Below are 25,925 nucleotides of genomic sequence, written 5' to 3' on the forward strand. Positions count from 1 at the left end.
TCCCATCTGTACTCCAAAAGTGTGATTTTGTGATCCATGGCAATCCGAGGTCAAATAATAGCTTTTCTGTCTGTGAGCTATGGTGGCCTGTTAGAATGTTAGCAACATTTTAGTGGAAAAAATAATTTCTCATTTCATTCATTTAGTCCACCTTGTGTACATTCCTGTGAAGGACCTGAAGGGTTAATCTAACAGCGGTTTTGAATACTTTGAGGGTTGAGGTTTTTAAAACCATGTCACTTTGAGGTTTTCCAATATATAGGCCCCTCACAGTCGCAGTCTGCATAGAGTAGACTTACGGGAAAGGTTATTCATTAACCATTTTCTGTGCTATAACTGTCTGGTTTAAGGTTCTAAATCGTCAAATTTTGAAAATTGTAATTTGTTTTTTTAATATTTGTTACATTTTCAGAGTCACAGATCAGGGACCCCTGCTCTAATGGCTATGTTTAGATAACACAGATTGTCTCAAGCTATTAGTCCCATGAACATGCTCCGTGGTTTACTCAAGGACATTTCCTCCATAATTGCTAGTGGATATACAGCTAAAAAGTGTCTAAACTGCAATCGTTTGTATGTCAATGCAGCAGAAGTGGTTCTCCACTTGACGTGCAGGATGCTTGATGTGTAGTACGTCCTATAGACAATTTCACCAGTGACTGAGTCTCAAGAGACGTCCTCTTTTCTCATTGGACACATTTTTCTTCACCTTCATTTGACCCAGATTTTAAAGATTTTTTCCAGTTACATCTTGGAGAGTTTGTGATACAGATTTCTGGCTCCTCACTTTTACAGCAGATCTTTCCCAGTATAAAAAGACGAGCTTCTTATAGTGCCACACACTGACTTCCAAAATAAAACACTGTGCCCACTGAATAAAATTATGCCCCTCAAAAAGAATAGTTCTGTAACGCTGTACAAAGGGCTAGTAAGATGTAGTACAGTGTATCCCCACTAGGTGGCAGCAGAGTAGTGAAGGAGAGACAAAGTGACACTGTAACAGAAAGGCAGCTGAAGTACAGCAGAGTAACTTCAGGATGCAGTTAACAGGCGAACCACCAGGGGGCAATAGAGTAGTCAAACAGTCAGGGTCTAGTCAGGAAAGTCAAGTCACTGCAAAGGGAGGATCAAAATCAAGTAAAAAAACAGAACAGAGTCGGAAGCCGGGAGATCAGGTATGCAGAGGGAAACACAAACAACAGACAGGAGTGGGAAGTCAGGAACCAGGACAGACAGATGAATGGGGGAAGGTACAAGTCAGGACACGGTAACAAAAAGTCAGATCAAACAGGGCAGGCTCAGAGCAGATCAAAGTATTGTAGTGTGCCTGTGCAGGACCTCAATGCCGGCGCATGCATATGACATAGACGCGTCATGCACCGCAGCTTCAGAATAAGGAAGACCAAAATGTTCGAAAGGGGAGGCGCCCGTCCTGGAGAACAGCGCCGCCGATCCGACTGTTGTGCACCGGAGCAACCTTCTAGGTGAGTATTATAAAATGTTTATGTCATACAACACAGCCTGGGCTCTTATATACAGCATGTTAGAATGGTGTATATAAGAGCCCAGTGGTGGTGGCCGTAGCTTATAGGCCGAAAAAGTGGTGACGGGTTCCCTTTAAATGGGACTTTCCCACGAACGAACAACGTTCATTTTAAAGTTGATTTTAAACAATAGATCTTAGAATAATAATTTATACAATTGGATGTGTTTAAAAAAATGTTTCTGTGCAAAAATAATCTTATACTGTATGTGTCCCTGCTATGTACTGTGTAATGGCTGTATCTGACCGTACAGGAACACGGTCTGATCATACCACATCTCCAGGGCAGGGGGGGAGGAAGTGATAAAGTATACAAACAATGCAGCATGGGATCACCAATTATTCTATGAGGGAAAACATTTTTAAAAAACAGGCAGGGAAATGCTTTACCTCACAAAAAGAATGAGCTGTAATCCCATGCTGAGCTATCTGTATACTCTCTTTTGCTCACCCCCACAGCCCAGGAGATGTGGTATGATCAGATCATGTCCCTGTACAGTCAGACACGGAGATTACACAGTACATAGCAGAGGAACATTTATAAGATTAGCTAAGCACAGGAAATTTTTTTAAACAAAAAAAAAACCCATAAAACTGTGGAAATTATTATTATTCCAAGATCTATAGATGAAAATCAACTATGTTCGTGGGAAACCCCCTTTATGAAAAATTTGAGAATGTTTCACATTTGCATGGATCAATTGCTTTTTTACCCTTTAAGTATGGTGGAAATGTATGTTGTTCTCCCAAACTCCATGTCAATAAAGCCGTAGGGCAGGGATATGCTGAGGCTTTTTACAAGTCACTGCAAAGAGAAAAAAAAAATAAAACTGTACAGAAATCACGGTCTATACACACACATTGAGTAGCTTGAAAATCTCTTAAAAATTGTTCAAGTCAAGCAAGACACCAGAGATTTTATTTGATTTTTTTATAGGTACTTGGGTTTTTAGCAAAATTTTAAAAAAGTCAAAGCCCCATTTTCCATCTCAGAAAAAAAGCTTGTTCTTATTACTCTCTAGAAAAAAAAAAATCTTACTACAAAGTCTGTGAAGAGCCTAGCCAAAGATTTCTTGACGTGAGAAATTAACCAGGGATTTGTTCTGATTGCAATATCTGCTTTTTTCCCCCTTTTAGATGAAAAATAATCATCCACTGTACAGAACGTTTTCAGGATCTATGCAACAATATGATAATAGTAAAACGGAATAAAGTTTCCTAAAGACAAACGGGGAAGCATGCAAGAACCATCGATCCGTATGGACCGGTACGAGAAGACAAAGTCAAAGGCTTCCATCTGCTCATATCTATTCTGTAGGAGAAAAGTGCCCGCTAAGGCAGTAGTTCTGTGAGAAATATCGCTAATGGATTGTTAAACAATAATAAAAAAAAAAATGATAAATTAACTTTTCATTAAGGAAACTTAAGGAAAATATTAAATCCGAGGACAGTGACGGAAATGTGGAAAAATATTGGGAAGCCACAACTTGAGTTGTGTAGGTCATTCTACCTTTAACTTTTGGCCAATATCAGATTTCTAATTTGTTACTTCTATTCCTAATTTATAAGTGTATTCCCATCACCAAGATCCTATCCCAATATGTAGTAGGTGTAATAATATTAGCAAATATCTCTAATTAGAAATGTAGTATAGTTCTATTAGACATTTAGTATAGATCTGATTAGCCATGTATCTTAACTCATGTGTAGGGCATTGCAGCTTATGTATTCATGCTTACGACCACATGCAACTACATCATTGGTCATAACTAGGGATGATCGAATATCACAAATATTCGGCAATATTTGGCTTTGCGAATATCTGACGAATAGTTCGCCGCTATGCGAATATTCAATGCGCAATGTAAATCTATGGGAAGCCCAAATAGTTGCTATTCGGCAACTATTCGGGTTTCCCATAGACTTACATTGCGCATCGAATATTTGCAAATCGCCGAATAGTAGCGACCTATTCGGCAAATATGGGTGTTGCCGAATATTTGCGGTATTCGATCATCCTTAGTCGTAACCATGGACACCTGAGCTGCAATGCCCTGCACATGAGGTAAGAAACATGGTTATATCAGGAGAACTATACTACAATTTTAATTGGAGGTATTTGCTAATATTATTACGCCTACTATATATTTTGATAGGATCTTGGAGATGAGAATAGCCCTATAAGAATTAAACTTTGAAAAAAAATAAAAATGTAAATACAATTGGGCACTATAACAGATAATGGATTGGACCAGAATTTTTATCTTTTTTATATCAAGTACTAAAGAAAATTTTAAGCTACTGTAATGCCCTGCACATGAGGTAAGAGACATGGCTACATCAGAAGAACTATACTACATTTCTATTGGTGGTATTTACGAATATTGTTATTATATATAGTTACATAGTTACTTAGGTTGATAAAAAAAAAGACCTAGGTCCATCTAGCTCAACCTTCCTCCACCAGTTCTACATTTTGCCACTAAGTCATTTATAACCAACAATGTTGTGTGTACTGAGGAAATCATCCAGCCCTTTTATAAAAGCTATTATAGTATCTGCCATTACTACCTCTTGTGGTAGGGCATTCCACAGTCTGGCTGCTCTAACTGTAAAGAACCCTTTCCTATTTAGCTGCTGGAATCACTTTTCTTCCACTCTCAATGTATGCCCCCTGGTCCTTAGTATGGTCTTTGAAAGGAATAAGTCATGTGCCAGTCCTTTATATTGACCACACATGTATTTATACATATAATGCCTATAAATGTAATGCCTACTACATATTGGGATAGGACCTTGGAGATGGGAATACCCCTTTGAGTGAGAGATTTAAAATAAAATAAAAAAAAAAAAAAGAATAAAAAAATGAAAATTTAGAATATAATTGGGCACTATAACCATTAATGGATTGGACCAGAATTCGGAATATCTTTTTTTTATATCAAGTATTAAAGAACATTTTAAGCCACTGTAATGCCCTGCACATCAGGTAAGAGAGATGGCTACATCAGGTGAACTATACTACATCTCTAATGGAGGTATTTGCTAATATTGTTATTATGCCTACTACATATTGGGATGAGATTTTAGAGATGGGAATACCCCTTTAAAATGAAAGATTTAAAATAAAAAAAAAATGAATTAAAAAATAAAAATTTAGAATATAATAATTGGGCAATATAACAGTTAATGGATTGAACCAGAATTTTTATCTTTTCTTATATCAAGTATTAAAGAAAATTTTAAGCCACTGTAACGCCCTGCACATCAGATAAGAGACATGGCTACATCAGGAGAACTATACTACATCTCTAATGGAGGTATTTGCTAATATGGTTATTATGCCTACTACATATTAGGATAGGATCTTAGAGATAGAATACCCCTTTTAAGTGAAAGATTTAAAATTAAAAAAATCAATTAAAAAATAAAATTTAGAATATAGCCTGTAATGGATTAGACCAGAATTTTTATTTTTTTTTATATATCAAATAAAATTTTATAAGGACAATGTGGATCCACAATCTTTAAAAGCACAAACTTTCCAGACTAGATGAAAACTATATCTACAGTAATTAGCTTTTTATGAATTGCAAGTGAAAATTTACATGTGTCTTCACTGATGAACTGTGGTTCTGCCAGCGTTTTTTGTTTTTTTTTTCCTGACGAGCAGATGTAACATTTTAGCCAATGTGATTGTTTGTGGAAGGAATAATTCTGATCAAGAAGTAAAATGCAGCCAATGCAGGGCCTGCGTTGTATCACCGGTAATCTGTTCTGACAGGTCGCAGTAAGCGGAGATTCCTACTGTGAAGCGCGCAGATGTGAAGGGTCAGCGTCAGACTGAGGAATCCAAACTGGTGGAGTGAAAAACAAACCATCAAGGGTTAAAAGAACCATTATATTAACGGATGAGCATTACCGTGAATGATGGCATATAAATAGCGATGCATTATATTATCATATGTCGGAATCTACACTTTACTATTGTAAATGACCCAAAAAAATAAATCTATCAAAGTGAGAATTAAGCTGCAATAATGACTAATGAGTTGTGAATGAATATACTTCACTTTATAAATTTATTTTTGGATTTTTGATTAATTTAGGCATTTCTATAGGTCAGCCTTTCCAGAAAGTCCAGATGGAAATAGCATCATATAGGAAGCAGCTTGGTACTTCGGAGATGCCAAAAATACCTTACAGACCTCAAGGATGTCATAGCTGATTACAGAAACCTAACAACCACCCCTAAATTGCTTGAAAGGCTAGAGTGTTCCTTAAAATGGTTCTAAATTGCTGCAAATCAAGATATTTTGGGAAGACAGACTGCAGATTAGACTCATTTCCCCCCCAAACTGCCGCGCAGACCAGTCAGATTACTGCAGCAAGAGGGAGACTTCTGGTTGGTGGCGCTGATTACAGACGGGGCAGATGAGCCTCAACAACTTCTAATTACGTCGTAATCGGATGAAGCAAAAACATTCCAGTTCCTTTTTAAAGAAAGAAGACCGCAGCCTTACTGGAAGTAAAATGCACAAAATAAAGGTTTGATGCCCTGACATTGACCACAGAATGAAGAAAAATATTGCTACGGGAGTTATTGATTTGACATGAGCTCTGGTTATGGTACATTTTCTAGATACGTTTACCTAAGGTCATCTTTCGGAAGAAAACTGGGGTTGAGGCGCAAAAAAAAACAACTTACAAAATTGTTGCTAAGATTTTTTTTCCCTTTGCTAGAGAAGTATAAAAGGTAAAAGGCAATAGAGACAAAACCAGAATGCTTTTAAGACACATTTACCTTCTTTTTGTCTTTTGGACGCACATTTCTGAAGAAGCGATGCTTCTGGATACAATGGGTAATAATGGGTAAGCAGTGCAATGGTCAGTGCTCAAAATGATGAGTTAACACTACGATGCTCAAGTGCTCGTTACTCAAGTAGGTCAGACTCTCTGATGGGCTCGACTCAAGGAATGATTATGGTGTAATGGAACTCAGTAATTGGGCAGTTTGGCTCTCTGCCCAAATACGGAGAGTGGGATTTTTTGGGGGGACACACTACATCCAAAAATGTAGGTTTTACCCCCAGAGAGCCATTCAGAGACTGCAACTGGCTGTCCCAGGGATGCCTGCTCACATCATTCAGTGAAGCAAGCCTGTGTTTTGTGTTCACCGTTTCATGAACGACACATCAGAGCACCCGCGATACCTAGATAAGTACCAAGGGTACCCAAGCATCTGTTTGATTGAGTACGGAGCACGCTCGCCCATCATTAGTAATAATGAGTTACAATTCACGTTATAGCCAAGAACTATAAGCATAATGATAGACTCCAGACCTAAAAGGGGTGTTTCCCCCACCAAGATCCTATCCTAATATGTAATAAGTAGTGTATCACTAATATTAGCAAATACCTCCAATTAGAAAGTAGTATAGTTCTTCTGATTCCCTATGTCGCTTACCTCATGTTCAGGGCATTGCAGGACCTTAGGTATCCATGGTTATGACCACTAGCAACTAACTGTTACTATATGCATGGTTGTAACCATGGATACCCAAGGTCCTGCAATGCCCTGAACATGAGAAGCGGTAAAGTGAAGTAGAAGAACTACACATTTCTAATTATTGGTAGTGGCTAATGTTAGTATTATTAGACCTACTAAATATTAGGATAGGCTCTTGCAGATGGGAATAACCCTTTAAGTGCAATGTCCAAAATAGATGTGGATGTCCAATATATTTCATTGGCATCCGAAACTGACGACATCAAATGGGTCTTTACTGCTGTGTACATATAACCTCCATATTTCTCAAGAGCTGTTCTGTTCATAAAATAATTTTCACTAGACAAATCTCACTTCCCTGTCTGGACCTTGGGCAGTGTTATAGGTAATGGCCTAAATAGATGTAAATCCTCTGATTTCCAGTCCTCTAGAGAGATGATTTTGCAGAAACTAGATTTCATTGCTCTTTGAGGGTTTAGTAATCCTGGAAAGCCATAATATTCTTAGTTAGCTCGTAAGGGGCAATGTATTTGACAACAATTTGATTATTTAGGAATTTCTAATATCTGTAGAAAAATAACTATTTCAGACCACTGTCTAATTCTAACTAGATTGAAATTCCAGGAATTATCGAAGAAACAAGAACTATAAGTTAAGCACAAGTGGTTTCAGGTTATTGAAGATTCCAATAAGATCCTAACAAAAATTAAAAATATGTTCTTTGGGATAAATATTTACTATCAAATATAGGAGAGAAATTTTACAGAGACATATCAAGCATTCAAAAAAGATTTGGAGGACAAACTGAACAAGAAATACCAAGACAGGCCTATTACACTACTCACAAAAAGTTTGGGATATTTGGCTTTCGATTGAAATTTTAGGATAATTCTAAAATGCACACTAACCTTTTCAGGTGACCTTTAGTAATAGGTGAGCACTAAGATGCTCAGTATTCGAAACGAGCAGTCGGACACTCGGCCAGGCTCAACTCGTGTACTGGGCAGAATGGAATTTTAATCAATAGATCTTGAAATGATAAGTTGCAAAATTGAATGCGATAAAAAAAAGCATATGTTGCTCTGCAGAGATAATCTTATATACAGCTCTGGCAAAAATTAAGAACCCACGGCAAAATTTTCAGTTTTTCTGATTTTTCTCTTTATAGGTATATTTTTGAGTAAAATGTAAATTGTTCTTTTATTCCATTAAACAAAGAAGAACTGTTTAAATGTTTGCACCAGGAGTGGTATAAGGTCACCTTAAAGCAGTGTGAAAGACTGACAAGATGCTTGAAAGCTGTGATTTTAAAAATCATGGTTATTCCACAAAATATTGATTTCTGAACTCTTCCGGAGTTAAAACATTATTAATATTGTTGTTTCTAAATGATTATGAACTTGTTTTCTTTGCATTATTTGAGGTCTAAAAGCAATGCATTTTTTTGTTATTTTGACAGTTTCTTATTTTTAGAAAATAAATACAAAATTTATTGCTTGGAATTTTGGAGACGTTGTCAGTCTTTCACACTGCTTTAAGGTGACCTTATACCACTCCTGGTGCAAACATTTAAACAGTTCTTCTTTGTTTAATGGCTTGTGACTATCCATTTTCCTCTTGATTACATTCCAGAGGTTTTCAATGGGGTTCAAGTCTGGAGATTGTGCTGGCCATGACAGGTTTTTGATGTGGTGGTCCTTCATCCACACACTGATTGACCTAGCTGTGTGACATGGTGCATTATGCTGCTGGAAAAACCAGTCCTCAGAGTTGGGGAACATTGTCTGAGCAGAAGGAAGCAACTGTTTTTCCAGGATAACCTTGTATGCGGCTTGATTCGAAGCCATCCTTTGGTGAAAAGTACGTTGGGTTGTCCGCCCTGCACCTGGTTACCTGAGTCTTCACAATGTCTGTTTTTGGAGGAAACACTTTGGGGTGACTCAAATGGTTGCTATGTGTACTTAACTTCTCCCCCTCTGTTTCACTAATATTTATTCTATGGTACTTATGGTACTCAAATCCCAATATGTAGTAGGTGTGTCACGGTCCAGGACCAGTACTCTCCGCTCCAGAGTGCACAGACCCAGCCTGGTCATGTCAGGGGTTAACTCTCACCAGCCTCATTCTGGTTTCAGGAGACACTATATATGGTCTCAACTTGCATTCCAGTGCTGGTTATAGTTTAGCTCTGCAGCCTGTGACTAGCACTGGTGAGAATTCCGGTTTGATCTGACTCCTTGTTACTGTGCCCTGACCTGTACCCTCCCCTGTTCGCCTGTCTATCCCAGTCCCTGACTTCCCGGCTCCTGTCTGTTTGCATTTCCCTCTGCATACCTGATCTCCCTGCTTCCGACTCAGTTCTGTTTTCTGGTTTGATTTTTATCCTCCCTTTGCGGTGACTTGACTCTCCTGGCAAGACGCTGACTGTTTGACTACTCTATTGCCCCCTTGTGGTTCACATGTTAACTGTCTGCAGAAGTTATTCTGCTGTACTTCAGCTGCCTTGCTGTTACAGTGTTACTTTGACTCTCCTTCACTACTCTGCTGCCACCTAGTGGGGAATACGCTGTACTATGTCTCACTTGCCCTTTGTACAGCATAGACAGGTGTAAAAATATTAGCAAATACCTCCAATTAGATATACAGTATAGTTCTCCTGATATAGCCATGTCTCTTACCTCATGTGCAGGGCATTTTAGCTTAGGTATCCATGGCTACATCCCGTCATGTAGTAACAGTTAGCTGCTCGTGGTCATAACCATGGATACCCAAGCTACAATGCCCTGCATATGAGGCAAGAGATGTGGCTAGATCAGGAGAATTATACTACATTTTGAATTGGAGGCAATTGCTAATATTACTATAACACCTACTAGATATTGGGATAGGATCTTGGAGCTGGGAATAACCCTTTAAGAATATGTTTTGGTGCAAGATTAGCAGGTTGTACACTTTAAACTCTCTTCTACATAAAATAGAGGCATTTACATAGTAGGTTCACGCGAAAACGGGTCAATGTGTTAAACTGTGAACACTGTACTGAGACTACTGACTGTGATCCCTTACAAGGGGCGCTCTTAAGGCCGCTTTACACGCTACGACATCGTTAAAGCGATGTCATTTGGGTCACGGAATTTGTGACGCACATCCGGCCGCGTTAGCGATGTCGTTGTGTGTGACACCTATGAGCGATTTTGAATCGTCGCAAAAACGTTCAAAATCGCTAATCGGTGACATGGGGGTCCATTCCCAATTATCGCTGCTGCAGCAGGTACGATGTTGTTCGTCGTTCCTGCGGCAGCACACATCGCTATGTGTGACACCACAGGAACGAGGAACCTCACCTTACCTGTGGCCGCCGGCAATGAGGAAGGAAGGAGGTGGGCAGGATGTTACGTCCCGCTCATCTCCGCCCCTCCGCTTCTATTGGGCGGCCGCTTAGTGACGTCGCTGTGACGCCGAACGAACTGCTTCCTTAGAATGGAGGCGGTTCGCTGGTCACAGCGACATCGCTAGGCAGGTAAGTAGTGTGACGGGTCCGTGCGATTTTGTGTGCCATAAGCAGCGATTTTCCCGTGACGCACAAATGATGGGGGCGGGTAAGCACGCTAGCAATCTCAGTAGCGAGATCGCAGCGTGTAAAGCGGCCTTTAGAGTCACTTCCCTCTTCTTGTGTTCTCAGCTGAGCAGTTCCTTTTCTTTCCTAAGGTCCCTCATGACTGGCCCATACTGGACTCATTCCTACAAAAGTCTCTCTCTAGCAGGTATCACCCACTTGTCTGTATGGTAGATCTATCGCCTCTGAGGTTCTTGCTGTAACTTGCTCCTTTGTTCTTCTCACACACACACCCCCCCCACAGTTGTCTCTTTTCTGAAGGTGTCCTAACTAACTTGAACCAGGAAATCATTGACACTGGTCTCTATCACTCCTCTCTCTGGCTGACTAGGTATTAACCTTTCCAAACAAGTATCTATATAAGAGTAAAACGAAAAATCATGATCTTGTGACCAGTCATTAGTACTGCAGACCACAGGGAAATTAAGAACTTATCACAGGAAAACAAACATTACATAAACAGGATTGTTGTCTTTAGCGGGATATGAGCACCCACCCACCTCCTTACATTGATTTGGTTACAAATCCGCAAAGAAACCTCAGACACAATCTGCATGTCTTACTTGCAGATTTCACCCCAACTCCATTAAGTAGGGTGAAAACCTCAATGTAATCCACAAAATTTTCATGCGGATTTTGTTACGCGACAATTGGCTGGGATTTTGAACAACCATTCAATTGCATTGTACTATAAATTGCTGCAAATTTGCAGTGCAGAGTTTTCGATGTGTGAACTTTGCTTTAGTCACCAGAATACATCAGCCAGTCAATCAATGTATATGTGGATTTTATCATCTGTACGTGTGGATTTTAATGGATATAAAATGAAAACTGTGGTTTTTCAACAAAACATGGATGTGTTATAACACACACATGCATCATATTCCCGTGTGGATTTCATTAACCTACAAATAGGTTTAAGCTTTTAACCAAGTAGTGCGTCTAGTGCCCAAAAAAATTCCAGCACTGCGTTAATTATTATTTGTTCAGCAGGGGGCGCTCCCCACTATATGACTAACGTGTTGCATTTGACTTAAACCTAGCATATTAAACACCATGCCAACTGATGTTAATACTTATAAATGAAAAATGCTAGAAAATAAGCTCATCTGTGTAGAATAACCAAAGACCATATGTTTTAGTGCAAATTTATGAAATATACTTAAGATACAATTTCCTTTAGCGATTGTCATAATTAACCACATTTTTGTAATAGGTTCTGCTACATATAAAAGATGATAGGATGGTGACGTTACAGTGTAGACTTATTAAGCCGATCAAAGCCCTTTGGGGTTTAAATAAGGACAGCGGTAAAAAAAGTGGCCTGCATAAAAGGTCATAGGAGACCCTTCAGCAGTAAAATATTCTGCAGATTTAGGCACTAACCCAATCCATTTTTATGCTTCTTGACATGTAATTGCAAGGCTGGACTATAATATGCGCTGAACTCTGACCTGTAAATAGTCAACATGCCGGTATCTTCACGATATCCACATTTAGTAATATGGATGGCCTATATAAGTTTCCTGGTAAATAATACTATCTGCATTACATTGATATGATTAGGAAATTGAGAAACAATTTTTGATAGATTGATGTAATGCATCTAAAAAGAAATAAAAAGGTAGTGCGATGATGTAAATTAAAAGGGCTATGGCATGAGAAATCTAATATATAAAGCTGAGTGTGTGAGTGTGTGTGTGTGTGTGTGTGTGTGTGTGTGTGTGTGTGTGTGTGTGTGTGTGTGTGTGTGTGTGTGTGTGTGTGTGTGTGTGTGTGTCAGCTAAAGGAATCCGCACCGTCGCATTTACAATCCCAAAATTTTGCACAGGCACTTCATGTAACCCCGGAAACGTCGTAGATTATGTTTTGAAAGAAAAATTTAACCCCGTGCTTTACAGTTAGTCTCTAACATCCTGCCGCCATTAAACTGAATGGAGGTGGGAGCTATAGGTTATTAATAGCAACTGTCAGTGGTTGCTATAGGAACAAAATAAACTGTTAGTTGAAGCTTATGTGAGAGGTTATATATGATTTCGGTGGAGAGATGGATAGAGAGACAGACAGACAGCCCTGGAAAGAGCCAGACCGGGGACAGAGCGCCAGACGGGGGACAGAGCGCCAGACGGGGGACAGAGCGCCAGACGGGGGACAGAGCGCCAGACGGGGGACAGAGCGCCAGACGGGGGACAGAGCGCCAGACGGGGGACAGAGCGCCAGACGGGGGACAGAGCGCCAGACGGGGGACAGAGCGCCAGACCGGGGACAGAGCGCCAGACCGGGGACAGAGCGCCAGACCGGGGACAGAGCGCCAGACCGGGGACAGAGCGCCAGACCGGGGACAGAGCGCCAGACCGGGGACAGAGCGCCAGACCGGGGACAGAGCGCCAGACCGGGGACAGAGCGCCAGACCGGGGACAGAGCGCCAGACCGGGGACAGAGCGCCAGACCGGGGACAGAGCGCCAGACCGGGGACAGAGCGCCAGACCGGGGACAGAGCGCCAGACCGGGGACAGAGCGCCAGACCGGGGACAGAGCGCCAGACCGGGGACAGAGCGCCAGACCGGGGACAGAGCGCCAGACCGGGGACAGAGCGCCAGACCGGGGACAGAGCGCCAGACCGGGGACAGAGCGCCAGACCGGGGACAGAGCGCCAGACCGGGGACAGAGCGCCAGACCGGGGACAGAGCGCCAGACCGGGGACAGAGCGCCAGACCGGGGACAGAGAGCCAGACCGGGGACAGAGAGCCAGACCGGGGAAAGAGAGCCAGACCGGGGAAAGAGAGCCAGACCGGGGAAAGAGAGCCAGACCGGGGAAAGAGAGCCAGACCGGGGAAAGAGAGCCAGACCGGGGAAAGAGACAGACAGACACACACAGAGACAGACACAGACAGACACAGAGATGGAGACCGATAGACTGATACAAATACAGACAGAGATAGAAATAGTCAGACAGAGACAGACACAGACAGACAAGTAAAGAGACAGACAGCGACACACAGACAGACTGGGAGAGAGACAGAGAGACAGTTACTATCCCGGGCAACGCCCGGGTAGTACAGCTAGTGTACTATAACAGTCATTGAAAACAAAATCTAGATTACTGCATAATTAAAGGGGTATTCTCAAATTTTGTATCGGGCATAACTTCCTGATCGCTGGGGGTTCGACCACTGGGTTCCTAACAGATCCCAAGTATCGTGGTTCTGAAGAGTCCTATGTGCATGGAGTGCAGGTCAATCATGTACCGTATACTGCCTCTCCGCCTGTCTGAATGGAGTGGCGGCGGTCAATCATGCATGCTACCTCTCCACCTGTGTGAATGGAGGTCAATCATGCATATTACCTCTCCATGGGGGTGACAAAGACAAGCCTTCTATTAAGTGACATTTTCAGTTAACGTTAGCTCACAGGATTGTCATCCACTGGGCAAGGCCAATGACATACATCAGTGTACAGGCCGCGAAGCACAGACTGGAGCATACAGAGTTCAGGTTAGGAGACTCATGGCCAGGCATCACAATTCAACTACAGAAGGGGTAGCCCCAATAGGACACACAGATGTACTCTGCCACATCAAAAACTTCAGTCTAAGGCCGGTGTCACACTTGCAAGTGCCTCAAGCAAGTCTCGCGTTGCCTCACCTGGCATGGACTCACTCATCACAGGACCGGGTCGGTTGAATGCATCTCTACGCAACCAACCCACTCCTGTGAGGAGAGTGTGAGTCCGTGCTGGGTGACAACGCGAGACTCGCGCGAGATACACGAGAGGCACTCGCAAGTGTGACACCGGCCTAATGCCCAGGCTTTACGCTGCATCCAGAGGGATGAAGCTTATGTCAGAACTGATCACCTCACAGATAGTTTACTATGGCAGACACAGACCTAATAATGGTCACCATGACTGAAAACTTAGCTAAAGCATCACTCTGATCAGAAGTGATCGGAGTGTGCAGGCATAAAGTCCCTTGGGGGAAGTAGTAAAATAATTTAAAAAAAAAAAGTAAAATAAAATCTAAAAAGTTAAAATCACCCCCCTTTTGCCCCATTGAAAACAAAAAATACACAATTTATATCACCGCATTCAGAAATGCTCGATCTATCAAAATATAAACTCAATCTGATCAGTAAATGGCGTAGCGAGAATAAAAAATTCAAACACTAAAATTACATTGGTTTTTGTGTCACCTAAACATTGCATTAAAATGCAGTAACAGGTGATCAAAAGATTGCATCTACCCAAAAATGGTGGTATTAAAAACAACAGATCAGGACACAAAAAATAAGTCATCCCTAAGCCTCAGATCCCAAAAAATAAGAACGCTACGGATTCTCAGAAAATGGTGACAAAAGCGTTTTTGTTTTGTTTTTTTGTTTTTATACAAACTTCAGACTTTTTTTTCACCACTTAAATGAAAGTAAAACTATAGATGTTTGGTATCTACGAACTCGTACCGACCTGTGGAGCCATAATGCCAGGTCAGGTTTTTTCAAAATAGTGAACACTGTAAATTTAAAAAAAAAAAAAAAAAAAACCACACACACACAAAAACAGTGCAATTGCACTTTTTGAAATTTCATTGCACTTGGAATTTTTTTTCCCATTTTCCAGTATCATATGGGGCAGAATGAATAGTGTCGTTCAAAAGTACATGTCATGCATTAAAAAAAAAAGCCCTCATATGGCTACATTGACTGAAAAATTTAAGAAAAAAATATATGTTATGGCTCTTGGAAAAAAGAGGAAAAAACGAAAGAAGGAAAAAAATTAAAAAAAAATGCCTGGGGGTAAAGTGCAATATAAAAGTGTCACTTTCTAGTCATCAGTATTCATAGCATATTGAGCCTCATATTGGGAGTAACCCCTTTACAAATAACATCTTATTTGTCACCAAACATTGTTTAGATTTCTATTAACCATGATCACCCACCCTCTCCCAAAAAAAAACAAAACAAAAAAAAAAAAAAAACATCGCACACACCACCAAAAGATCCTTTAAAGCGGGCTTTACACACTGCGATATCGGTCCCGATATCGCTAATGTGGGTACCCGCCCCCATCTGTTGCGCGACACGGGCAAATCGCTGCCCGTGCCGCACAACATCGCCCAGACCCGTCACACGTACTTACCTGCCCGGCGACGTCGCTGTGACCGGCGAACCGCCTCCTTTCTAAGGGGGCGGTCCGTGCGGCGTCACAGCGACGTCACTGAGCAGCCGCCCAATAGAAGCGGAGGGACGGAGATGAGCGGGACGTAACATCCCGCCCACCTCCTTCCTTCCGCATAGGTGTCACATGGAGAGATGTGTGCTGCCGCAGGAACGAGGAACAACCTCGTTACTGCTGCAGTAACGATATTTGAGAATGGACCCCCATGTCACCGATGAGCGATTTTGCACGTTTTTGCAACGATGCAAAATCGCTCATCGGTGTCACACGCAACGGCATCGCTAATGCGGCCAGATGTGCGTCACCAATTCCGTGACCCCCAACGAGTTCACATTAGCGATGTCGTAGCGTGTAAAGCCCCCTTTACTTATGATAGCGTATGGAAGGGTTTCAGTAAAGTTATGAAGTCATAGAGTGGTTCTTTGGGGGTCCTACCATGACTTTTTCCTGCAATAGAAGGCAGTCCATTGATTGACCAGAAATAATTTGCACTTCTGCTCCCTCGGGGGCTGTCAGCTTGCCGGTTAGCCCATTTTGGGCCTCATTGAACAATGTTGGATAACAGGAAGGTTAGTGAATGGGAGGAGTGGAATTCCATCCAGAATAGCAGGTATAACTCAGGAATGGATAAAAGAGGATGCACAAGTTGGTTTCTTTGTTGTGTTTTGTTTGTTTTAATTATTATTAGTGCAAAATGCTTAAGTAGGTAGCGATCTTAACAGGGTAAAATATTTATATACTGTACTATTTTCTTATAAAAGATTTCTTGTAAATGACACAGAATAGCAACCTGCTCATAAAAGAAAGAAATTCTAAAAAGCTAAACAATGTTGTACCCCTCACTTCAGTGCCACTGATAGGTTTATGGCTATTCAGAGGATCATAAAACACAATAAAGTCGTTTTTTTAACTTTCAACTTTATAGTCACCCGGCAGAGGACTGGATGCCTCTCAGAAAACTGGAAATCAAATTAAACATAGACTTTTTTTGAACAGCCATGACAAGTATAATCCTCCTTACCATGTAAATTTATGGTAAACGGCTGCAATATCAGCCACAGGTGTTGCTTTTAATATATAGGGTGCAGCTGGCTGGGAATATCAGTTCTCACAAGACTGAAAATGACATCACTATCAGACATGAAAGATCGAAAAATAATATTCTTAAACTTTGTAAATTATATATACATATACATACATATTCATATATACACACACATACATACATATATACACACACAGATATTAGTTCAATAAGGTAGATATTCAGAATAAAAATGAAATAAAATTAGAAAGAGGGGGGTGACAAAAGGTAACCATTCCCCAAAAATATTAATATTTTATATGCTTCTCATTGTTAACTCTGAGAACAGTTCAGACTAACTCAACAACTCAAATTACTTCACGTCTTTAAACAATGGTTCACTTTTGATGATGATCTGTCCTTCGACTTTCTCTTGATCTGCTTGAACTTAGAAAATGTCTCCTAAATGTGAAAGTTCACCATCACACTCCATTTTTCTTTTATATGTACAGAGCTTACAAACTGAAAAATAAAACAATAAAATGTCTATCAAATGTCTTATTTATTGCTGTTGCTAGGCGTTTCCATGTTAACAGACTACAAATAAACTCTGCGTAGTCTGATTCTTTAACATTGTCATCTTATCTACATTTTGGTAAATATACCAAACGTAGATTAAATGGATTATACTTGCAGACTACAGATTGTAGGTGTCATGACTCATGAGTATCTTGCTCGCGGGAGACCCCGGGTGAATCTGGTGTCAGAAGATCACACCAACTTGCCACTGACAGGTTCACTACTGTTATTAGATAACATCTCCTTGCTTGTGGTGCTGTAAGGGTAAAAGCACCATTTCCTGCCTGGCTGCAGCTTCCAATCTTAGGTGCGGCTCTTTGGTATCACTCCCCTTTCCTATTTTAGTCATGTGATCTGATCACATGATGCCTGTGATGGAAACTGTATTCTCATTTCTATGTGGTCCACTTAGGAAGGAGCCTGCTCTGGAAGACGTTTGTCATGTTGTGTGCAGCTGTGGCGTTTGCTGCACTGAAGCCGCATTGGGGTGTTTTTCCTTTGCATGTCTATTTCCCCTGTTTGTAGTCTTACCCTTGTGTTTCTGTATTGTAGTGGCGAGTCTAGGGATCTCGTCGGCCTGTTCACAAGCCAGGGTAAGTGTAGGGCTAGCTGAGGGTTTAAAGTATCTGGCTCGATGACAGGTTGCAAGAACATGCATAGGGATGCTAGGGAGCCCAGGAGTCAGCTTTTGGTAAGTTCAGGAGGTGTCCCTTCACCCCTTTCCCTAGCGGCAGGGACCTCTGTTGTATCGTGACTCCTGTGCTCCCCCCACAACTTCTGGGGGTTTACCAGGCACAAGGTAAACCCTGCTAGTCACGGGCGTGACTGTAGGATAAGACTCCGAAGACTTTGTAATTAGTTATTAAGAGTACACACTGGCCTGTCTAGGAGCTGAAGAACATTTGTGATTTTTAATTAAGTTTATTTGGAATTTTGCTTAATTTTCATTTTGCATGAGCTTAAGAAAAAATATATGTGAAATGTGACCCAGCTGTTCAAATTATGGTAGAGCTGGAGCTAGAGACCATGGTGGAGCCAAATGTTAGCATAACCAAATGGTCTTCCCCAATTTTCTGGCCATGCGTCATCCCCATGTTTCTTCCATGACCTTGAATGTTAGTATCATTGAGCAGCCCAATAAACCTTATTGTACTAAAGAAAAGCACATTCTCCAGTAGCCCGCTTTCCTGGATATTTGCTGAATCTTCCCAAAGTTAAGGAGGTCTCCCCTTTTCCCGGGATATTCATATGTTCCGGGAGAGATGGCAATCCCTAATCATTGAATGATCCAACTTGGCTGGGACTTACGTGTTAAACTCTGTCCTTTTTACTACTAGGTAAGTACTTTAATTAAAGTGAGAAAATATATCAAAGGAGTTGCAAACAATCATTCTCTAATTTCTAGAGGACTATCCAGTATTTGAAGAGTTTTCCTGTGGCATTTTAATTTTTGAACAAAACACACGGTAATAAAAGTCTAATCCGCCATACAACATAAACCAGTAATCGGAGAGAGTGCGTCCAGTGACACAGGACTATATTACTGTAACAGCAATATGCATAATTATTCATTCATAAAGCACAGATATACATGACTGTACACTGTAAACTTCCCCTTCAGCAGTAACCTGTATATTTATTAACTTACTACAAGGCCACCATGTAAAAACGCTTTGCATTGCTATAATAAGCCCAAAAAAGTGACGCCTTGAAAAAGAGGTTTAATAATGTAGTGATTCAGAATGGGTTTCTTTTCTTTGGCACACAGACCAGTAGTCGGTTCATTTTATAGATTTACCACTGCTTTGGAAAGTATATATTTTAACACATCTTCTGCATCTTACATATAATAAGAATATTTTATATTATATAATAATGATCATAATAAAAGTAGCTATTAATACCGGGGCATAGTAAACTGGTCCTCTAAAAATATGATCTGAGAAGCCAGAAATATGTGACACATGACCACCTCCAAGAAACAGTAAAATGAAAATATATTTGTATTTTTCTTAATCCTTATGCATTTCATTACAATCCACTGGTAAAAAAAAAAAACTAAAAAAATCAAACTTCCATTAGCTTTAGCCATCCAGGTTTGTACAAAATTGCAAAGAGTAATATTTTAGAGCCAACTACAACTGGCTGGGTGTCAAACTCATTTTCACCAAGGGACACATCAGTATTATGGTTACCTTAAATGGGTCACTGGTAATTGTAAAGGCTTATGCAGATCTTCATGCAACATGGTACGATCATGGGCTGCAATGCACAAACTGGGCCGTTCGAGAGCCGTCCCTATGGGCTGGGCCGTTCGAGAGCCGTCCCTATGGGCTGGGCCGTTCGAGAGCCGTCCCTATGGGCTGGGCCGTTCGAGAGCCGTCCCTATGGGCTGGGCCGTTCGAGAGCCGTCCCTATGGGCTGGGCCGTTCGAGAGCCGTCCCTATGGCCTGGGCCGTTCGAGAGCCGTCCCTATGGCCTGGGCCGTTCGAGAGCCGTCCCTATGGCCTGGGCCGTTCGAGAGCCGTCCCTATGGCCTGGGCCGTTCGAGAGCCGTCCCTATGGCCTGGGCCGTTCGAGAGCCGTCCCTATGGCCTGGGCCGTTCGAGAGCCGTCCCTATGGCCTGGGCCGTTCGAGAGCCGTCCCTACGGGCTGGGCCGTTCGAGAGCTGTCCCTATGGGCTGGGCCGTTCGAGAGCCGTCCCTATGGGCTGGGCCGTTCGAGAGCCATCTTTGGGCGTTGGGGGGGCTGTACAAGAACTGTTCCTGGGTTGCGGGGCTGTACGAGAGCTGTCCCTGCTTCATAGGCCTAAGGGCGCTGTCCCAGACCTCAGAGTCCAAGACAGACTGCTTCCTAGGTTAAGTATTGGCTTCATCTGCACCAAATCAAAGATGGAACCTGCTCCCTTTGCTTTTGCCGGACCCTAGGCTAAGTACTGGCGGACTCCACGTTGATTTGAAGGCTTAGAGATGAAACCTACTCCCTGTGCTTATGACACCCCCTTTGTTAAGTGCCTGTTGACTGCATAACCTTGATTTCAAATGTGACACCTGCTTCTTGTGTTGCCACTTCCCCCTCTACTAAGCACTGGCTGTATCATCTCAGATTGCAAGATAGCACCAGCTCCCTTTTGTTGGCTCTGCCTCTCTGCTAAGCGCTGGCTGTGTCGATGTAAAACGCAACCACTATGCACAACATAGTAGAGGTGGTGGTACCAGCACAGGCTGTGGGTGCCATCTTGGATTTAGAGTGTCAGCACACACCTCCACACTGCTCTTTAAAAGAAATTCACAGGTCACAGGAAGTGGAAACAGAAGGATCGGCTATCCATAAACAGGTAAAGTGCAAAGCCGATCCTTTTGTCTTGACCTTGCAAGCAGTGGTGTAAAGTGGACTTGGGCCCCACTCAACCCCCGCCCCCCCTTTGCATATGCATGGTCCCTTGTAGCGTTCAAAATCCTACAGATATATACAAATTGCCCCCTCTCCGTTCATTATGTAGTGTGTTATGTCCCCCACCCTGGGCCGCTTCCTAGTAAATATGTCCCCCATTCTAGTAAATATATCCACAATCCTGGTAGTATATGTCACCCATCCTAGGCCCCATCCTGGTAAATATGTCCTCCATCCTGGTAAACTAAACATGTCCCCATCTTGGTATCTTTTTCCTAATTTTGGCCAATCCTGGTATATATGTCACCCATCCTGGGCCAATCCTGAAGTATTAGCCGGGTGTATATGTTCCATCCTGGGCCCCTTGCTGGTATATATAGTCCCTATTGTGTCTACAACACAAACAAGAAGAATTTGTTTCTTGTAGTCTCCATTTCAGCACACAGAACCCTGGGATAGTCTGCCGACACCTGGAGGCTGACACAGATATTACATAGAACTTAAAGTTAGATAAGTTAGCTCCTCCCCAGCAAGCTATACCTCACCTGCCAGAGCTAGCCGCTTCAGTTAATGAGAAAGCAGTAGAAGAAGCAAAAAAAGAATAAAAAAAAATATATTACAGAGGAATAACTCAAACATAGGTCACTGGCAAAAATGGGTGGGACCTACATCCCCCAATAAAGACTCCGAGAAACATTTTACAGTGATTACCCAGTGGCATAACAAAGGGGGGGCGGAGGGGGTGGTGGTCCGCCCTGGGCGGCACGTGTCAGGGGGGCGGCATTTTGGCCACTCGCCTTCAGTTCTGCTGCCCCCGGGCCGAGTTCCAGGGACCGGAGTCCTCGGCAGGAAACTGTGGCTGCCGTCCCTTTAAGGCGTGCAGACCACAGCATCCTGCTGGATTGAGCTTCATCTGTGGGCGGAGCAACCGCCCGGTGTCCTGCTCAATCCCACAGATGGAGTGCCAGCCAGCGACCCCCAGCACAGCGCTGGCCTCCGGCACTGTATGGGCCCCCTCTCCTCCGTGACAGAGTGGTAAGTGCTATCCCCCATCCCCCCCTCGACCTGTATACTCCCTCCCAGCCACCCGGTTTATGGGCCCCAGTGAGCTGCATGGGCTTCCCCCCCAGGAGCCGTAGTGTGTCGGTGCAGGCTCAGCTCTACCACATCTGCCCTGTGCTCGGCGCAGCCTCAGCTCTGCTACATCTGCCCTGTTCTCGGTGCAGCCTCAGCTCTGCTACATCTGCCCTGTGCTCGGTGCAGCCTCAGCTCTGCTACATCTGCCCTGTGCTCGGTGCAGCCTCAGCTCTGCAGCAGCCGCTTGTGTGGGCCCCCAAAAGCCACGTGTGTGTCTATATGTGCAGCAGTTGTGTCTGTCTGTATGTATGCAGTAGAGCTGTGTCTGTCTGTATGTATGCTGCAGAGTTGTGTGTCTGTCTGTATGTATGCTGCAGAGTTGTGAGTCTGCCTGTATGTATGCTGCAGAGTTGTGAGTCTGTCTGTCTGTATGCTGCAGAGTTGTGTGTCTGTCTGTATGCTGCAGAGTTGTGTGTCTGTCTGTATGCAGCAGAGCTGTGTGTCTGTCTGTCTGTATGCTGCAGAGTTGTGTGTCTGTCTGTCTGTATGCTGCAGAGTTGTGTGTCTGTCTGTCTGTATGCTGCAGAGTTGTGTGTCTGTCTGTCTGTATGCAGCAGAGTTGTGTGTCTGTCTGTCTGTATGCTGCAGAGTTGTGTGTCTGTCTGTCTGTATGCAGCAGAGTTGTGTGTCTGTCTGTATGCAGCAGAGTTGTGTGTCTGTCTGTATGCAGCAGAGTTGTGTGTCTGTCTGTATGCAGCAGAGTTGTGTGTCTGTCTGTATGCAGCAGAGTTGTGTGTCTGTATGTATGCAGCAGAGTTGTGTGTCTGTATGTATGCAGCAGAGTTGTGTGTCTGTATGTATGCAGCAGAGTTGTGTGTCTGTCTGTATGCTGCAGAGTTGTGTGTCTGTCTGTATGCTGCAGAGTTGTGTGTCTGTCTGTATGCTGCAGAGTTGTGTGTCTGTCTGTATGCTGCAGAGTTGTGTGTCTGTCTGTATGTATGCTGCAGAGTTGTGTGTCTGTCTGTATGTATGCTGCAGAGTTGTGTGTCTGTCTGTATGTATGCTGCAGAGTTGTGTGTCTGTCTGTATGTATGCTGCAGAGTTGTGTGTCTGTCTGTATGTATGCTGCAGAGTTGTGTGTCTGTCTGTATGTATGCTGCAGAGTTGTGTGTCTGTCTGTATGTATGCTGCAGAGTTGTGTGTCTGTCTGTATGTATGCTGCAGAGTTGTGTGTCTGTCTGTATGTATGCTGCAGAGTTGTGTGTCTGTCTGTATGTATGCTGCAGAGTTGTGTGTCTGTCTGTATGTATGCTGCAGAGTTGTGTGTCTGTCTGTATGTATGCTGCAGAGTTATGTGTGTCTGTCTGTATGTATGCTGCAGAGTTATGTGTGTCTGTCTGTATGTATGCTGCAGAGTTATGTGTGTCTGTCTGTATGTATGCTGCAGAGTTATGTGTGTCTGTCTGTATGTATGCAGCAGGGCTATGTGTGTCTGTCTGTATATGCAGCTGAGTTATGTGTGTCTGTCTGTATGCAGCAGAGCTGTGTGTCTGTCTGTATGCAGCAGAGCTGTGTGTCTGTCTGTATGCAGCAGAGCTGTGTGTCTGTCTGTATGCAGCAGAGCTGTGTGTCTGTCTGTATGCAGCAGAGCTGTGTGTCTGTCTGTATGCAGCAGAGCTGTGTGTCTGTCTGTATGCAGCAGAGCTGTGTGTCTGTCTGTATGCAGCAGAGCTGTGTGTCTGTCTGTATGCAGCAGAGCTGTGTGTCTGTCTGTATGCAGCAGAGCTGTGTGTCTGTCTGTATGCAGCAGAGCTGTGTGTCTGTATGCAGCAGAGCTGTGTGTCTGTCTGTATGCAGCAGAGCTGTGTGTCTGTCTGTATGCAGCAGAGCTGTGTGTCTGTCTGTATGCAGCAGAGCTGTGTGTCTGTCTGTATGCAGCAGAGCTGTGTGTCTGTCTGTATGCAGCAGAGCTGTGTGTCTGTCTGTATGCAGCAGAGCTGTGTGTCTGTCTGTATGCAGCAGAGCTGTGTGTCTGTCTGTATGCAGCAGAGCTGTGTGCCTGTCTGTATGCAGCAGAGCTGTGTGTCTGTCTGTATGCAGCAGAGCTGTGTGTCTGTCTGTATGCAGCAGAGCTGTGTGTCTGTCTGTATGCAGCAGAGCTGTGTGTCTGTCTGTATGCAGCAGAGCTGTGTGTCTGTCTGTATGCAGCAGAGCTGTGTGTCTGTCTGTATGCAGCAGAGCTGTGTGTCTGTCTGTATGCAGCAGAGCTGTGTGTCTGTCTGTATGCAGCAGAGCTGTGTGTCTGTCTGTATGCAGCAGAGCTGTGTGTCTGTCTGTATGCAGCAGAGCTGTGTGTCTGTCTGTATGCAGCAGAGCTGTCTGTATGTATGCAGCAGAGCTGTGTGTCTGTATGTATGCAGCAGAGCTGTGTGTGTCTGTATGTATGTATGTATGCAGCAGAGCTGTGTGTGTGTGTGTGTGTGTGTGTGTGTGTGTGTGTGTAATAGGCCTACATGTGTGTAAAAAAGTGAAAGTCTAGGACTAATAGCAGCAGTCTACAATTAGATCTTTGATTGTAGTTCCATGAAAAATAAATATTTTGATGGTTTTCCGGATTTTTGAAAGTTTCTGGATTATCGACGGCCAACGGAGGGGGGGGGCGGCAAATTTGACGACCGCCCCGGGTGGCAAAAGCAGTAGCTACGCCACTGTGATTACCTAAGATCTACCTGGGACGGGAGAAGACACAAAAAAGTAACAATTCTGTTAACATCACAGAACTTACTAGTGTAATAGAAAAAGCAGTTAATCAACCTTCAAACTGCAAAATCTTCCTGACCAAGCTTGCATCAGCCAAAAAGGGAAGATATGGATCCTGTAGATTTTAGAAAGAGTATGTACAGATGCCGTACAGAGCTGCAGGACCGAAGCCTGATGATGAAACGCCCAGGAAGCTCCAATCGCCCTAGAGGAGTGTGCCATGAAATTGAAAAGAGGACCCCTGTCCTGCAATTTGCCTGAATGACTGTTGCCTTAATCTATCAATAATAGACCTGACCCTTACGAGGTCTATCGGGTATAACAAATAAGGAATCGCACAATCTAAAGGAAGCGGTGGCAGACAAATAATATCATTCAGTCCTAACCACAGCCAAGCTGTGTAATCTATTTTCCAATGGATGAACTGGAGAAGAACAAAAAGAAGGTAATATAATGTCCTCATTAGGGTGGACAATAAAAAACAACCTAGGAAGAAAAGTCAGAACCCGCCTTAGCACCACCTTGTCCTGATGAAGAAAGAGATAAGAAGCACCACAAGACAGTGCAGCCATTTCTAACACCCTTCAATGGAACCTCTTCTACCCTGATCTTCTTGAGAAGTCTGGGAAGAAGAGGAATAGGAGGGAAGACATATTTTAGAGAGAACTGAAATTAGGGAACTGCCAGAGTGTCAACTCCAACCACCTGGGGATCCTGAGCTTTCATGACGTACACTGCTACTTTGTGGTTTAACCTGGATGCCATGAGACCTACGTCCGAAGTGCCCCAGCAAAGGCAAATCTGCCTGAACACTACTTGGTGACGGGTTCATTCCCCCAGGTCTATCTTCTGGCAACTGAAAAAGTCTGCCTCCCAATTGTCTATGCCGTAATGTAAATACTGAGATCAGAGGAACTCAGTCTTCTGCCCACCTTAGAATTCTTCACATCTCCAACCTGGTGGAACGACTTCTTGTTCCCCTCTGACGGTTGACATATATTATTGCAGTGGAGTTGTCTGATTGAACTCTGACTGGCAGCCCTACAATTAGGTATTGCCATTGAAGGAGAGAAGTCTCTCCTGATCGAACCAAGTTCCTTGTGCTGAAAGCCGGCAAAACACTGCCCCCCCCAAAAGAGAGAGGCTGGCATCTGTGGGCAGTATCTGCCACTGGAGCTGGACCCAGCTCTTCCAGATTGCCCTGGTGTGGTGGCAATTGGGGTAATAAGGGGTTAATGGCAGCCCATAGCT

At 43.1% G+C, this 25,925-nt stretch overlaps 1 protein-coding gene across 1 annotated transcript in view; it reads right to left on the bottom strand.

Annotated features, from left to right (window-relative positions):
* Positions 1 to 25,925, bottom strand: part of PCBD2 (pterin-4 alpha-carbinolamine dehydratase 2) — a 213,380-nt gene that overhangs the window by 174,770 nt on the left and 12,685 nt on the right. The window lies entirely within an intron of this gene.

Source organism: Anomaloglossus baeobatrachus, chromosome 4, assembly GCF_048569485.1.
Source record: "Anomaloglossus baeobatrachus isolate aAnoBae1 chromosome 4, aAnoBae1.hap1, whole genome shotgun sequence".
Taxonomy (NCBI): Eukaryota; Metazoa; Chordata; class Amphibia; order Anura; family Aromobatidae; genus Anomaloglossus; species Anomaloglossus baeobatrachus.